We start from the raw sequence: 13,328 nt of genomic DNA on the forward strand, positions 1-13,328 counted from the left end.
TGAATGTATCAGGGGAAGATACGGTGAAGGATTTGTGGGTCAATTTAGGGACTTTGTACCAATCAAAATCTCTACTGAACAAATTGTTCATGCAAAAAAAATTGTATAACCTGAGGATGAAGGATGGAGACTCGGTGACAGAGCATATGAATGCCTTTAATATTGTGGTAAGCCAGTTGTTATCTATTGATATAAAAGTTTCAGACAAAGATAAGTGCATCAATTTGTTGTGTTCTCTATGAGATTCATGGGATAGTCTGGTTGTTGCTATACGTAGCAATACAACTACCTTGAATTTTGATGAAATAGTCTCACCTTGTTATCGGAGGAGATGAGATGGAAAAATATGGAGAGCCAGAATGGAGATGCCTTGTCTGTATGAGGACAGTCCCAGAACAAAAACAAAAATAAGTCCTCGAGTGGGAGATCTAAATCTCCAGGAAAAACTGTAAAGATATTTTGGAAATGTGGAAAGGAAAGGAGCTACAAAAAGGATTGTACATTTAAAGATCTTGAGAAAGGAAATGGATTTGATGATGCTCCTTCTGCAAAGGCAAAAACCACCTTAGATGAAGGTGGGGATGTGTACTTGGATTCTTCTTCAAGTACACATGTAGATCATGAGGCATGGTTGATTAACTCAGGTGCATCCTTTCACTTCACTCCCCATAGGGAGTGGTTTTGCGAGTATGAGAAATATGATGGTGGTGATGTATTCTTAGGGGATGATAGGAAGGTTAGAATCATCGGATGTGAAAAAGTCAAGCTGAAGTTGCAAGGTGGAAGGATTAGAACACTTCCGGGTGTTTTGCATATTCTTGCATTGGCCAGAAATTTGATTTATGTAAGCAAGATGGATGATGCAAGTGTAAAAACAGTGTTCGAGAAAGATACATGAAAGATGGTTCGAGGATCACTGGTATTGATGCGGGGAGTTCATATTGGAACTTTGTACAAGCTTCTGGGTAGTACTGTTATTGATGGGTGTAACAGTTTTGTGGTTCCTGAAAGTGGAACAGAAAATCTAGTGGTCTCTGGAGAAAAGACCATGCTATGGCATCAAAGTCTTGGACATATTGGAGAGAAGGGCCTTCGAATACTTCATGGTAATTGTATGGTAGAAGGTACGTATAATTTCTCTCTAGATTTTGATTTTTGTGAACATTGTGTATATGGGAAGTAGAATCGGTTGAGTTTCCCCTCTGGTGCTAAGAGGGCGAAATGGATATTAGAGCTTGTGCACAGTGATGTGTTTGGACCTGTGTCGGTTCCATCACTAGGTAAGTATGTGCATTATGTATAATTTATAGATTAATTCTCAAGGAATACATGGATATATTTCCCCAGGAAGAAATCTGAAGTCTTTGATAGGTTTAAATAATTTAAGGCTCTAGTGGAAAACTAGACATAAAAAAGAGAAAGGTGTTGAGGACAGATAATGGTGGAGAGTTCTACAAGAAGGAATTTGAAGAGTTCTATAAGAAGTGTGGTATAGCACGACATAAGTCTACTCCATACATAGCTCAACAAAACAGACTTGCAGAAAGAATGAACATGGCGTTGATGGACAAGGCAAGAAGCATTCCGAGTGGTGTCGACTTAGGACAAGAATTCTGGGCAGAGGTGGTGGAGACTGCATGTTACCTGGTTAATAGATCACCTTCATCAGCGTTAGAGGATAAGACTCCACATGAGGTATGTACTAGTAAGAAATCCTCTCTTTCACTTCTGAGGGTATTTGGCTGTGATGCATACGTACATGTTCCATAGTAAATCTGAAAGGTGCATCTTTATTGAGTATTAGAATGGTTTAAAAGGTTATAATATTTGGAACCCAGAAACAAGAAAGGTTGTGTACAACCGAGATGTGGTGTTTAGAGAGATGAAAGATGTTATTAAACATGAAGTCTTACCAAATGAACCCGAGAAGATAAAGTTTGAGCTAAAGGAGGAAGAATCAGACTCTATAGCGGAACAAGATTCAGAAGATGAAGAGCCACAAACTCTAGTTGTGAGAATGTCAGTTCAAGAAAGAAGGCAACCATAAAGGTATAGTCCATCTAGTTTTTGTTTAAATTTTTCTTTATCTATTATTGATGATGATCCGAGAACTGTCAGGGAGGTAGTAGATTCAGAGGATGGAAAACTTTGGAAAGAGGCCATGGTTGATGAAATGGCATCTATGGACAAAAATGAGGCTTGGGATCTGGTGGAGTTGCTGGTTGGAAGGAAACCCATTAGAAGTAAATGGGTGTTTAAGAATAAGATGAATGCAGAAGGCAAGGTGGAGAAATACAAAGCTCAGTTGGTAGAAAAAGGTTATTCCTAGGTGCCGAGAATTGATTTTGGTGATATTTTTTCTCTTGTTTCCAAGGTAGCTTCTATTATATTACTTTTATCTATTGTTATTGCTTTTGATTCTGAGGTAGAATAGATGGATGTGAAGAAAACATTTGTTCACGGGGATCTAGAAGAAGAGATCTACATGAAGCAACATGAAGGCTTTGTAGTGAAGGGAAAGAAAGAACTGGTATGCAGGTTAAAAAAGTCTCTATATGGGTTAAAACAATCACTAAGAATGTGGTATAAAAAATTTGATACATTTATACAGGGATTTGGCTTCACCAGAAGCAAAGCAGATCACTGTGTTTATTTTAAATTAATTGGTGACCGTGTTATTTATCTGGTCTTGTATGTGGATGATATGTTGTTGATTGGAAATGACAAAAAAATTATCGAGGATTTGAAGACCCAATTGTCCTCCAAATTCGACATGAAGGATCTTGGTGCTACAAACTATATTTTGGGCATGGAAATTAAATGATATCAGGTAAAGAGGAAGCTCTGGTTAAACTAGAGGAAGTATGTTGAGACAATACTGTACAGGTTTAATATGTAGGATAGTAAATGGTGAAGTTTCCTATTCCTATAGGTGTAAAGTTAGCTGCTGAATAGTGTCCTAGGACATAAGAAGAGGAAGAGGACATGTCTCGTGTTCCATATGCAAGTGCAGTCGGTAGCCTAATGTATGCAATGGTCTGTACTAGACCAGGCATTGCACATGCAGTGGGAGTATCGAGGGAAGGAGCATTGGACAATAATGAAGTGAGATTTCACGTATTTGCATGGCACTAGTGACTATGGTATGTGCTACTAAGGAAGACCATGATTAGATAGAGTTTTGGACATTCGTGGCTTTGTTGATGCAGACTGGGTTAGAGATATGGATCAGAGAAGATCTACAAGTGGGCATGTGTTTAACCTATTTGGAGGTGCAGTCAGTTGGATGAGCAAGAGACAATCTATAGTGGCACTTTCAACTATAGAGGCAGAATACATGACACCCATTCATGCAAGCAAGGAAGCAGTTTGGTTGTAGAGATTGTGTTGAAGTATGGGGTTAGTACAACGAACTATAAGGATGGGCTATGACAGCCAAAGTGCATTTTTCTTGGCAAAGAACCCTGCTAATCATTCAAAGACAAAGCACATTGATGTTTAGTATCACTGTATGAGGGATATGGTTGAGGACAAAAAGGTGTTGCTGATAAAGGTGGACACTTTAAAAAATGTTGCAGATGCATTGACAAAGTCTGTGAGCACTGAGAAGTTTTATTGGTGTAGAGAAACAATGGGCGTTTTAGGGTTGGACCAATGACTAAGCTTTCCTGTGATCCCCTATGTGGAAAAGAAAACAACAAGTGAAAGAATGTTGGGTGTGTGTTATATTCTTTCCATGATTTCTTTTTTCAGACCCTATATTAGGTGGGCAGACCTACCTATGGTTTTGTGCATGGGTTTTGCACATGGTTTTGGGCATGATGGTTTTCTGCCCATGGTATTTTTTAGATCCAGTCAAGGGAACTACGATTATGTTCTAATCCAAGGTTAATGGAATGGGGTTTATGAATGCTTCAACACACACACACACACACACGCACATATATATATAATGTTAAAAGGAACATAATGAAAAATCAATTTGGTAGTCTTGATTTTGGGATCCAGGGGAGAATCTCTGTGTATTTGTTTTGTGTTTCTCGCCATTGTATATTTTCTATTTTTAAGAATTCGTTTGCAAGTAATTTTTGTACATGATTAAAACCTACAATCTTGAGATAATGACCCAACCAAGAAATTTACAGTTACAACTTACCCCGGATCCGATTTAGTTGATGAAGCCCTACATTTATCCTTGATCTCCTTGGCCAACCTAAATCTCTTGTGCTACACTTTTGCACCTTTCTCAGACTTGACACATTATAATGGAAGTCCTTCTCCACTCACCACTGAGATGCCTCTCTCAATGTCATGTGTTATTGTATGGTGTGCCTTTGATTTGATTTGTTTGAGTTTGTGCCAGAATTAGGGGATTCACTAGTTGACCTTTATTTACTTTAAATGGGACATTACTAAAATCTAAATTGAATGATTTTTTAAATTAGACATTACTAAAATCTATCTAATCTGGTTGAGTTGTTTTTAGTTTAAGTAAGAATGGGATTTGCTAGTTCACATTTATTTATTTCAAGTTGGTCATTTCCATTTTTTTTTGGTTTAGATAGTTTTAAAGGTTAAGGAATTTCTAAGAAACATTTGATAATTATATATTTTTTATTTTGTTTAGTGTGGAAATGTTTTTGGTGGGATATTATTTTTAAATTTAATAATAATGTTTTGTTTTTTTAATTAAAATTTGAATTTAGAGTATTTTTAAATTTGAATTTATTTTTATGGTAATTTGTTTTTTAAGTTGATTTTTTATTTTTGTAAATGTATTTATTGCGATAAAGTTAGAAAGGTAAATGTTCACAAGTGGAATACCTTAGTTTTTACTAAGTCATAAGTTTCCTACTAGATATTAGTATGCCGGTTATTCACAATAGCTCAAGGGTTATAATGATAGCCAACCAGATTTAAAATTGGGTCTCGCAAGATAACTCCGACTAGTTACCAATGCAGTTGTCTATAACGCGACTTTTTGAAAGCCTTTCTGGCGGGTTTTTCCGATCGAAATCCGGGAGGAATTTATTGGAATCGCAAGTTTGATAGCTAGTTTCTGCACAATGAAAGCGTCCCAGGGGTTTTCCAGGGTGCTGAATCCAAATATGCAGTTAAAAAACCATTTTAACTGCAACAAATCAAGATTTAACCTCAATTTCTTCCGCCGGATTCCGTCACCGGAATCTCCAAAAAATCGCATTATAGACAACTCCGTTACCAATTCTCCAATTCTCCACCCTGATGTGTAAATATGTCACCTAATAAAAAATAATAAAAATAATTTTAGCTAATGTCTACCAATCTTAAATTATTATAACTTTTTAAACTTATTAATGGACTAAGCTTAATTATTAAAATATAACTATGTATTTGAATGGATAATAAATTAGCTCATGCTTTTAATAATTCCTTTATCATATATGTGAATTTGAAAGGATCATAAATTTACCTTTAACAAAAAAATTACCACATTAAAATTCCAAATTAATTAAAATTTTAAACCATTTAACTCTTTACTAAAATCAATGTCATTTCTTAAATCAAAGGAAAAGGTTAATTCAACATAAAGAATCCAAAATCTTTTAATATTTCTTTTTGTGAAGATCTCATGTAAACATGTAAATGTAAACGTAAACATTTAACATGCAATGTTTAACATTTAACATTTAACACTTTTAATCTAATGTTGAGCCTATTTAAAAATCAATCTAATTATTATTATGTATAAAGACAAAAAAGAGATATGGTAAATAAATAAAATATAAATAAACTTGGGTATGGTAAATAAATAAAAATATATCAAATAGGATTAGAAATCAACATCTAATTATATACCAAGCCCATGGGCAAAATACCATGTTAAATAAAAAAGGGTATGGTATATATATATATATATATATATATATTTACTCCATATACCATGGGCCAAATTATTATTAATACCATGCAAAAAAAAAAATATTATTAACCTTAATATTAATATTAAATTATTATTATTATTAACTTAATATTCATATTAATACAATATAATATTAATATTATTAAATTTAATAACTTTAAATTAATACAACATTAAATTTGTTATATTATAATATATATTAATATATCATGATATATAGTAAATCAAGATATATATGGGAGGGAATAACAAAGACATAGAGTGATAGAGGTGGAGAGAAGGGGGGAGTCACAAGGGAGAGATGGAGATAAACTAAAGGAGAGGGGAGAGGAGGAATGAAGAGAGAGGGGGAGAGGAACGAGAGAGGTAGAGAAGGGTAAGATAGGGAGAGGGAGGCATAGAGATGGAGAGGGGAGAGAGAGGAGGGGAGATAATGAGAGGATTGGAGGGCAGAGAGGGAGAGAGATATGGGGGAAGAGAGAGGGAGGTAGGAGAGAAAGGGAGAGCGAGGAAGGACGAGAGAGAGGACTTGAGAGAGAGGAGGAAAGAGAGAGGGATAGAGAGATGGAGTTGGAGGGGGAGAGAGGGAGGGAAGAATAAAGACATAAATTGTAAGACATGGAGAGAAAGAGGGAGTGACAAGGGAGAGATGGAGAGAGAGTGTGTATGTTTAGGGGTGAGATAAAGAGACAAAGAAGGAGAGAAGGGGGGAGAGAAGGAGAGGGGGAGGGATAAAATAACATAGTTGGAGAGAGAGAGAGAGGATTGGAGGGCAAAGAGAGAGAGAGAGAGAGGATTGGAGGGAAGAGAGAGAGAGAGTGATGGGGGAAGAGAGAGGGAGGTAGGATAGAAAGGGAGAGATGAAGGATGAGATAGAGGACTTAAGAGAGAGGAGGAGAGTGACAATAATCGATATGAAAAGATAACAAAATTAATAAGAGTGACAATAGGAATAGTATAAGAAAATAGTTTGAGATTGATCACAATAAAGACTATTTGTAATTGACTGCGTTCTTATTATTCACATTTTCTATCATTCAACACTATTACATTGTCACTTTGCATTCAAAATTTTCATTTCATCATTAAAGCTAATAACAATATTTATCATCACTGAGGTAACTAGGCAAATTTAAAATTAAAATAATCTCAAACATATTTAGCATATTTAAAATGTTTATATTAATATTAGATGTATTTACTCCACAGTTAAGCGTGCTTGAGCCAGAGGAGATCTGGGATGGGTGACCTCCTGGGAAGTCCTGGTTACCGGGTGCAAGCCCCGGAAGTGATGATTGATGCTATGTGATTCATTTCACTAGTTTCAATTCCACTTCTTCACCCCTGTGAGCATCACCCGATGCAATGAGTGCTAAGTGAACTATTAAAAAATAATGAGAAATTAGTCAGTTACGACTACCTCTCATGGAAATGGTCATATGTGAATGACTTACTTAACGCAGTTGAATCCCAAAATGATATCTAATATAATGCACTACGTAAACCGCCATACTTAAATTCAAAAAGAGTGAAGGGATCTCTACTTGAATGGTTCATGAGGCATAATACTTGCTAAGGTTTTGCAAATGGGGTAGCAAGCTAAGTGGGATTGATTGTGGGGAAAACTCCACAGTTAAGCGCGCTTGAGTCAGAGGAGATCTGGGATGGGTGACCTCCTGGGAAGTCCTGGTTACCGGGTGCAAGCCCCGAAAGTGATGATTGATGCTATGTGATCCATTTCACTAATTTCAATTCCACTTCTTCACCCCTGTGAGCATCACCTAATGCAATGAGTGCTAAGTGAACTATTCAAAAATCATGAGAAATTAGTCAGTTACGACTACCTCTCGTGGAAATGGTTATACGTGAATGACTTACTTAACACAGTTGAATCCCAAAATGATATCTAATATAATGCACTGCGTAAACCCCCATACTTAAATTCAAAAAGAGTGAAGGGATCTCTACTTGAATGGTTCATGAGGCACAATACTTGCTAAGGTTTTGCAAATTGGGTAGCAAGCTAAGTGGGCTTGATTGTGGGGAAAACTCCACAGTTAAGCGCGCTTGAGCCAGAGGAGATCTGGGATGGGTGAACTCCTGGGAAGTCCTGGTTACCGGGTGCAAGCCCCGGAAGTGATGATTGATGCTATGTGATTCATTTCACTAGTTTCAATTCCACTTCTTCACCCCTGTGAGCATCACCCGATGCAATGAGTGCTAAGTGAACTATTCAAAAATCATGAGAAATTAGTCAGTTACGACTACCTCTCATGGAAATGGTCATACGTGAATGACTTACTTAACACAGTTGAATCCCAAAATGATATCTAATATAATGCACTGCGTAAACCCCCATACTTAAATTCAAAAAGAGTGAAGGGATCTCTACTTGAATGGTTCATGAGGCACAATACTTGCTAAGGCTTTGCAAATGGGGTAGCAAGCTAACTGGGCTTGATTGTGGGGAAAACTCCACAGTTAAGCGCGCTTGAGCCAGAGGAGATCTGGGATGGGTGACCTCCTGGGAAGTCCTGGTTACCGGGTGCAAGCCCCAGAAGTGATGATTGATGCTATGTGATTCATTTCACTAGTTTCAATTCCACTTCTTCACCCCTGTGAGCATCACCCGAGGCAATGAGTGCTAAGTGAACTATTCAAAAATCATGAGAAATTAGTCAATTACGACTACCTCTCATGGAAATGGTCATACGCGAATGACTTACTTAACGCAGTTGAATCCCAAAATGATATCTAATATAATGCACTGCGTAAACCCGCATACCCAAATTTCAAAAAGAGTGAAGGGATCTCTACTTGAATGGTTCATGAGGCACAATACTTGCTAAGGTTTTGCAAATGGGGTAGCAAGCTAAATGGGCTTGATTGTGGGGAAAACTCCACAGTTAAGCGCGCTTGAGCCAGAGGAGATCTGGGATGGGTGACCTCCTGGGAAGTCTTGGTTACAGGGTGCAAGCCCTGGAAGTGATGATTGATGCTATGTGATTCATTTCACTAGTTTCAATTCCACTTCTTCACCCCTGTGAGCATCACCCGATGCAATGAGTGCTAAGTGAACTATTCAAAAATCATGAGAAATTAGTCAGTTACAACTACCTCTCATGGAAATGGTCATACGTGAATGACTTACTTAACGCAGTTGAATCCCAAAATGATATCTAATATAATGCACTGCGTAAACCCCCATACTTAAATTCAAAAAGAGTGAAGGGATCTCTACTTGAATGGTTCATGAGGCACAATACTTGCTAAGGTTTTGCAAATGGGGTAGCAAGCTAAGTGGGCTTGATTATGGGGAAAACTCCATAGTTAAGCGCGCTTGAGCCAGAGGAGATCTGGGATGGGTGACCTCCTGGTTACCGGGTGCAAGCCCCGGAAGTGATGATTGATGCTATGTGATTCAATTCACTAGTTTCAATTCCACTTCTTCGCCCCTGTGAGCATCACCCGATGCAATGAATGCTAAGTGAACTATTCAAAAATCATGAGAAATTAGTCAGTTACGACTACCTCTCATGGAAATGGTCATACGTGAATGACTTACTTAACGCAGTTGAATCCCAAAATGATATCTAATATAATGCACTGCGTAAACCCCCATACTTAAATTCAAAAAGAGTGAAGGGATCTCTACTTGAATGGTTCATGAGGTACAATACTTGCTAAGGTTTTGCAAATTGGGTAGCAAGCTAAGTGGGCTTGATTGTGGGGAAAACTCCACAGTTAAGCGTGCTTGAGCCAGAGGAGATCTGGGATGGGTGACCTCCTGGGAAGTCTTGGTTACCGGGTGCAAGCCCCGGAAGTGATGATTGATGCTATGTGATTCATTTCACTAGTTTCAATTCCACTTCTTCACCCCTGTGAACATCACCCGATGCAATGAGTGCTAAGTGAACTATTCAAAAATCATGAGAAATTAGTCAGTTACGACTACCTCTCATGGAAATGGTCATACGTGAATGAATTACTTAACCCAGTTGAATCCCAAAATGACATCTAATATAATGCACTGCGTAAACCCCCATACTTAAATTCAAAAAGAGTGAAGGGATATGTGAATGACTTACTTAACGCAATTGAATCCCAAAATGATATCTAATATAATGCACTGCGTAAACCCCCATACTTAAATTCAAAAAGAGTGAAGGGATCTCTACTTGAATGGTTCATGAGGCACAATACTTGCTAAGGTTTTGCAAATGGGGTAGCAAGCTAAGTGGGCTTGATTATGGGGAAAACTCCACAGTTAAGCGCGCTTGAGCCAGAGGAGATCTGGGATGGGTGACCTCCTGGGAAGTCCTGGTTACCGGGTGCAAGCCCCGGAAGTGATGATTGATGCTATGTGATTCAATTCACTAGTTTCAATTCCACTTCTTCGCCCCTGTGAGCATCACCCGATGCAATGAATGCTAAGTGAACTATTCAAAAATCATGAGAAATTAGTCAGTTACGACTACCTCTCATGGAAATGGTCATACGTGAATGACTTACTTAACGCAGTTGAATCCCAAAATGATATCTAATATAATGCACTGCGTAAACCCCCATACTTAAATTCAAAAAGAGTGAAGGGATCTCTACTTGAATGGTTCACGAGGCACAATACTTGCTAAGGTTTTGCAAATGGGGTAGCAAGCTAAGTGGGCTTGATTGTGGGGAAAACTCCACAGTTAAGCGTGCTTGAGCCAGAGGAGATCTGGGATGGGTGACCTCCTGGGAAGTCCTGGTTATCGGGTGCAAGCCCCGGAAGTGATGATTGATGCTATGTGATTCATTTCACTAGTTTCAATTCCACTTCTTCACCCCTGTGAGCATCACCCGATGCAATGAGTGCTAAGTGAACTATTCAAAAATCATGATAAATTAGTCAATTACGACTACCTCTCATGGAAATGGTCATACATGAATGACTTACTTAACGCAGTTGAATCCCAAAATGATATCTAATATAATGCACTGCATAAACCCCCATACTTAAATTCAAAAAGAGTGAAGGGAGCTCTACTTGAAAGGTTCACGAGGCACAATACTTGCTAAGGTTTTGCAAATGCGGTAGCAAGCTAAGTGGGCTTGATTGTGGGGAAAACTCCACAGTTAAGCGCGCTTGAGTCAGAGGAGATCTGGGATGGGTGACCTCCTGGGAAGTCTTGGTTACCGGGTGCAAGCCCCAGAAGTGATGATTGATGTTATGTGATTCATTTCACTAGTTTCAATTCCACTTCTTAACGCAGTTGAATCCCAAAATGATATCTAATATAATGCACTGCGTAAACCCCCATACTTACAAATTAATCATATCTTCAATAGATTTTCCTTGGTCGCACACAAATGAAACCAACTTAGATCCATCTTAACTTTGAATCTATCAAGCACCAAGAGGGATCCATCTTAACTTTGAATCTATCAAGCACCAAGATGGATCAAGTCTCTCGAGGTGCAAACGTTTCCTCAAGTTTTGCACTCAAAAAAGAGGTTTGCACCTCAAGATATTTGATCCCTCTCGGATCCAGAGTTAAAATGAATCTAGACTGGTTATAATTTTGAACCATGACATGACTTTTGGTCATTGCCTTTCAATTTCTATTTATATTTGATCAATGATAGACTTAATTTAGAGTTTGATTTTTTATGATTATTAAAAAAACAAAAAAAATTAGAACTAAAGATTCCAATTCTTTTTTTTTATAACTAAAATAAATAATGGGTGAATATTTTTTTGAAATATTTGTTCACCTATTTATGATTTTCTTAACTAATATGATATGACCTCAAAATCTTAATATTCATTGTATATTTTCATAAACTTTAACTATCAAATCAATGCACAATCCCATAAACAAAAACGTCTCATACATTAATTTAATATTTAACTTAACCATAATTTTAAAAATAACTTATTATTATTATAACAAATAACACTTTAAAATAAATATTTTTCCAAACAAAATTTAATTATATAATTAAAACTTTTATTTTAAATATAATATATTTCAATTCATATTATTATATGTTTTATATTTTTTCAAACAAAATTTAGTTATATAATTAAAACTTTTATTTTAAATATAATATATTTCAATTCATATAACAATATTCTTATATGTTTTTTAAACCAAATTTAATTATATAATTAAAACTTTTATTTTAAATATAATATATTTCAATTCATATTATTATATGTTCTAGTATATAATAATTTATTATTATTATTTTTAAATTACTTTATAATATATATATATATATATATATATATATATTTAATATTTAATATTAAATTTTAGTTTATTTTAAAATTTAAATATTAAATTTAAATCATAATTTAAAACAAAATTTTAACTTCAAATCTCATTCCTGTACAACTTCATATGTAACTTACCCTAATTAAAAAACCATAACCCCCTTCAAATACCACACTAGAAGGCTACCGCGAAGAAAATTTTGGCCCTTATCCTAATTAAAAAACCATAACCCCCTTCAAAGAGAGCACCAAAGGCTACCAAGAAGAAATTTTTGGCTGGAAAGAAGGTTTTCTACCCATGTTCATGTCCCTTTTTCAATAATCCCCTTATAATGTTTTCTACTAAGGTCATAATCCCATGAAATGACCTATAATTTTTATAACTCACTCAGAAAGATACATTTTCACTGTACTAAGGTCGATCTCAATAATTAACTTCTTTATCCAATTCCACGATTCAAATCAAATGTCAATTCAAACCTGCATAATCAAATAAAATTATGAGGTGGAAATATGGATAAAGATGAACAACATATTTAACACCTTTAATAATTAAAATGTATTAATTAATTAATTATTTTAATATTTTGTATACTGTGACAAAATAAAGTAGTCCTGGAGAAAGAGAAAGAAAATAAAAATATATATTAATTGTATTATATGTGTTATAATATATTATATATATAAAAATTACAAAATGTTTATTTAGTTATTGAATTAAAGCTTTTGTGATTCATATTAAGTTTTGAGATATGTTTTCAAGGATAATCACATTAAAATTAGTAAGTCAACGTGTTTCCAACTAGTAAGTCAACGTGTTTCCCACCAGTAAGTGTGGTTGTTTAATAGTTTGATCTAATTTTGGTAATTTAGTTTCATAATCGTAAGCCATTAAACATTGCGTTTAGGTGCATTATAAATTATTAGAGATATGTATTGAATTAATAGTGCTGGTGAAAATTAATATATGTAAAATCTATATATATATATCATTAATATTATAATATTAATTTAATATATATTTATTGAAATTATAATATTAATTTAATATATATTAAAATTAAATATTTTTTATATAATAAAAAATTATAATTTAATTATTAAATTAGCCGAATAAGATAATTATTATTAGTTGTTATAAGAGAATGTAAATTGATTCATTATTAT

The sequence above is a fragment of the Pinus tabuliformis genome, chromosome 2_2, assembly GCF_031772625.1.
Source record: "Pinus tabuliformis cultivar Carrire ecotype Pingquan chromosome 2_2, CPIR1, whole genome shotgun sequence".
NCBI lineage: Eukaryota > Viridiplantae > Streptophyta > Pinopsida > Pinales > Pinaceae > Pinus > Pinus tabuliformis.